A 5,295-nucleotide genomic window follows, 5' to 3' on the forward strand; every position below is an offset into this window, starting at 1 on the left:
ATGGTGCCAGGGTTCAAATCCCATGTGCAGGGCTTTACTCCCCTGTTTTTTTCATTTTACTTTTTTGTCTTTTCTTTTCTCATTTTGTTATAATATTCTAAAAGTTGCGAGTTTTCAAAAAAATGTTTGAGAAATCATAAAAATATATGTGAATTCAAAAATGTTTAGAAAATCATAAAATTCTTGCTGATTCAAATTTTTTTGGTGTTTTTGTAAAACTGTTCACAAAATTATAAAAAATCACAATTTGGAAAAAATGGTCGGGAAATAAAATCATGTTCATGATTTTGAAAAAATGATCGTGTATTCAAAACATATGCAGGGCTTTACTCCCCTGTTTTTTTCATTTTACTTTTTTGTCTTTTCTTTTCTCATTTTGTTATAATATTCTAAAAGTTGCGAGTTTTCAAAAAAATGTTTGAGAAATCATAAAAATATATGTGAATTCAAAAATGTTTAGAAAATCATAAAATTCTTGCTGATTCAAATTTTTTTGGTGTTTTTGTAAAACTGTTCACAAAATTATAAAAAATCACAATTTGGAAAAAATGGTCGGGAAATAAAATCATGTTCATGATTTTGAAAAAATGATCGTGTATTCAAAACATATGCAGGGCTTTACTCCCCTGTTTTTTTCATTTTACTTTTTTGTCTTTTCTTTTCTCATTTTGTTATAATATTCTAAAAGTTGCGAGTTTTCAAAAAAATGTTTGAGAAATCATAAAAATATATGTGAATTCAAAAATGTTTAGAAAATCATAAAATTCTTGCTGATTCAAATTTTTTTGGTGTTTTTGTAAAACTGTTCACAAAATTATAAAAAATCACAATTTGGAAAAAATGGTCGGGAAATAAAATCATGTTCATGATTTTGAAAAAATGATCGTGTATTCAAAACATATGCAGGGCTTTACTCCCCTGTTTTTTTCATTTTACTTTTTTGTCTTTTCTTTTCTCATTTTGTTATAATATTCTAAAAGTTGCGAGTTTTCAAAAAAATGTTTGAGAAATCATAAAAATATATGTGAATTCAAAAATGTTTAGAAAATCATAAAATTCTTGCTGATTCAATTTTTTTTGGTGTTTTTGTAAAACTGTTCACAAAATTATAAAAAATCACAATTTGGAAAAAATGGTCGGGAAATAAAATCATGTTCATGATTTTGAAAAAATGATCGTGTATTCAAAACATATTTGGGAATCTGAAAAAAATGTCCATTCACAAATAAAAATAAAAATTGTTTTTAAAATTTTGTTCCCCAATTTTTTTAAAAAAGTTCGTCGATTCAAAAAATGTTTGTTGAGTCAAAAAAGTTAATGAATTCGAAACCGATTCATACATTTAAAAAAATTGTAAACAAAACTAATGTTCATGATTTTTTTTTGAGAAAATCAAAAATTTCAAAACAAAATTGTCGATTCAAAAAATTGTTCACTGATTCAAAAGTATTTTATGTCTAGGACGAAAGTCTTTATATATGTTGGCGTTGGGAGTAGTTCGTGGTCAATGAGATTTGTTTTTAAAGTTTTAAACGTTCCCTTGCGCAACATAATGATAAGTGTGGCATGCACCGGCAAATTCATAGCCTTGGGATTTACCGCGGAATGCATTGTGATCATGTGGACATCGCGACTATCATCGTCTAGGGTGAGAAAAATAAATAAATGGCAACATGGTGAGCCACTATGTTAAAATAGAGTATGCTTATATATCAGGATATTGAGTCATACTTATTTGGTGAGCCATAATTTTTTGTCTTCCGTTGCAACGCATGGGTATATTTGGTAGTAAGTATATAATATGCAAAGAATCCCTCGCTTTGTAGTTTCCTTTCTTTCCTACCACGCAATCAATCTCTTGCTTACTTAAAACTAAAAGTAGAGTAAAAATAGGAGAGCCGAAATTTACACTTGCTAAATCCTTCTTCGACTTTGCTAGGCTTACGGAAGGATTCTCACACGATAGCTTTTACGGACTGATGTGTGAACTTATGATTGGAAAAGATTAGGGAGGAGGGAGACCCACCCCTGAAAATCATAGATCGATTGGTGAGAAATGTGTTCTTAAAATCAATCCGTGCGAGTCTTTCCGTAAGTGTAGCATTTTTTATCCTTCTTTGGTCCTAAAGTGCGCAATGCTACATCTACGGAAAGTTCCTTACGGACCACACAGTTGCTAAATCCTTCCTTATTCTTTTTTGTGTGTAATGCTACATCTACAGGGAGTGAGCCTTGGTTGGCACATGGTGCTTAAGGATTTCTCTTCTATTAAAAAATGCCTCGAAGGGCTAACCTTGGAAGGTCTTTTCTTTTTGAAATCAAGGTGAGTTTAACATTTTCGTTCTAAAATTGACTCCTAATACAACATCCTTGTTAAATCACGCTACTTTTGTAATAGCAACCTTTGGATTCATTAGTGTCACATGTTGAAACATTTGATTTACAATGGTGCCAACACAAGATTCATGGGAAGTGTCAATTATGTCCATGAGGGGTTGCAAATTCGTGATGACGGCCATCGGGGAGACAGTTCAAATGACAGGATGTGATGATGAGTGGCAATGCTATAAGCAAATAGTGAATGTGCCTGCAAGTTAGTTGTGGTCCAAATCAACAGTGAATGCGGAAGTTGAAGTATTGTAAGGGGGTTGTGACTGAAAATCAAGTACGCAAGAATAAAGTAAAAGTACAAGAGAATAATGGAAATGATGAAATCTGTAATAGGGCTAACACGTTCTCAGTGGATTCGGATCCACCACTAGTATGTGTGTTACGTGATTGCGCAAATACATAATTTTATGTTTAGAATCCATCTCAAATGTTTTTATTAGTGAATGGAGCCAATATAGATACATGCATACATCCAGTAGCTGTGTGTCACATACGTCACCATCGTTCCTCCCCACATTCAGGTCATGAAAACAAGATTAAGAGTTTCCCCGTGGACGCGAATAAATGTGGTCTCCGTTAATCCCCTATTAGAGATCAAGGAAGGAGGGAAGTAGCTTCTGTCATCGTAGTACCTGCTCAACCCACCATCGCAACAATAGTAATATCCTTCTCGTCCATAAAGGCAAATGTAGTGTGACGGACTTCACATAACATCGGGAAGAATATTAACATAAGCATATAGAAGATAATCGTGTATCTTATCGATGTTCAGCTGATACACACACTACTAGGGTTCCTCCATATCTTAGAAAGCTTTGGGGCTTACTCGGACAAGGAGACAACTAGCATCATCAAAATGGCCAGGACAATAATAGATGAAGGATTAGTGTAACAAACGTATGAATGCACACTAGGCCTTAGTATTACAGAGAAATGAATGGGGTGTTGGTGATGAGGACGTGGATGATAATGATGAAGGTTGATGCCGGAGTATCCTTGATCGGGTGGATGGCGTGATTGTGCCCTTCTTCCCATTCCCTCTCTGGAAGTTGCTTCGTATAGTATCAAAGTTGCTTACAAAAGAAACTCATCAAAACATACTCATATGGGGTCAAATGCAAAGAGCTCGCCGCGAGGGTTTCAACGATGAGGATGGATTGTAAATTTCGTGCCTGGTTGAATAGTCATAGCGTTTTGAATTGTTTCATGAATAAAATAATTGTCAAAACAACAGTGATACAAATGCAATGCATGTTGAGTTTGTGTCGAGTTGGGTTACATTTGGACTTGATATTGTACTAGCATGGGTAGGATACAGTTAATGCCAGTGTTGGACATGTTGTACCCTTGCCCTGGGAAGGGATAGGTAGCACGCAAGGGCGGGGAACGCAACCCCTTTTTTTGGCTTTCGACTTTCAATCTTTCATATCTTTTGAACCATAAGTTCAAATTCAGTTTCGTTTGCATATTTGTGTTTCTGGCGATGAGAGTTTCAAATGAGATCCATTCTAAATATGTTTACGAGTTTTTGAAACTTCATTAAGTTTTAACTTCTGAAACTTGGTATGAGCGGTCGACAAAATCGCAAGGTTCAGAACCTAAGACCGACAAGATTGTAAGTTTCACAAACTAAAACTTAAAATTTGTCGTGCCTCGTGCGGGATCGAATGACTTCATGGATCACGAGGCAATCGGGCGGCCGACACGGTTGGGCAGGTGCGTGCCTCTGCACCTGCGTGCCCTTGCAAGTTTCCACCCCTGGCTTTCTATATAATGATGGGGCACCCCAAGTTATAAATCCATGACAAAAAAGGCTCCACCGAATGCGGATCGCCTCCAGGCGACGGCTGACGCTGGCACCAGGGTGGTCGCCGGCGACGATGCTAGGGATTGAATCTAGGTTCTCATGCCTGGATACGGCTGATGCTGTCGATGCACCACAAGTGGGGGAAGTCTTCGCTATTGATGACTCTTCTGCGCAATCTACTGTGGTACGTCGGAGGAAGACCGATGAAAAGCTGGCCGCCGAGTTTTGGGCGGACATTGGCTACCCGACGCCGGCGTCGAGGGTGTGGGAGAGATCGTCAACTCGATGGAAAGGTGAGGTTTTTCGTGTGTGCAGGTCGGAGGCGCGCGGGGATTCGAACTCCAAGGAGGTTGCGGCGAACTCCGCCTCGACCCGGTCGGAGGTGCACGGGGATTCCTACCCGAAGGCGGATGTGGCAAACTCCAACTCGATTGGGCCGGAGGTTTCACCAAGGATGCCAGCTGCGGATATGCGAGGTGTCGTCGGGGTGCCGGCTTGGTCTAGGGCGCTCGTCAAGCCGTGGGTCGGTCCGATCCCGCCTCCTCGGGTATCACCTCTTCGGACGCTCGGCGACCTGTTACCGCATGCATGTCGCGGCGAGGAGAAAGCTTCGCCACGGACCAGTTCGCCGGCGTTCACTCTTGGACCGCCAGAGCGGGGTGCCTCGTCGAGCGCTACTCCCGATTCGGTGATTGCGGCGGGGCCACATCAGACTCAGGACCGGACAGATCCTAGGCGTTCACTTCGAATGGTTAATCTAAATCGTTTGTTTGGGCACTTGTGGAACCAGACGGAGAAAGTTGTGAACCCTAATTTCATTCACTCCTTCGCGTCCGTCGTCCGCTTTCCTGTTATGACGCGAGGCGATCCGGCAGCACCGCCCGGCCTCAACTCTGGTCACCATGCCCACTCAACTCCTGGCTCCGCCCAGCCGCCCGATCCTAGTCCGCCAGGAGGAGCCCAGGGGCTTTACTCCTGGGGTTTATCAGCTGGTGCAGCCGACGCAGCCACTTGCACTGCCGGGATGCTTGGCACCGGTGCAACAACAATTAGTCTACCAGCCGTCAGTGCAACACCAACAAGTCTACCGGGTGTCA

The sequence above is a fragment of the Triticum urartu genome, chromosome 7A (genome assembly GCF_056163025.1).
Source record: "Triticum urartu cultivar PI428250 chromosome 7A, HENAU_Tu73, whole genome shotgun sequence".
Classification (NCBI taxonomy): domain Eukaryota; kingdom Viridiplantae; phylum Streptophyta; class Magnoliopsida; order Poales; family Poaceae; genus Triticum; species Triticum urartu.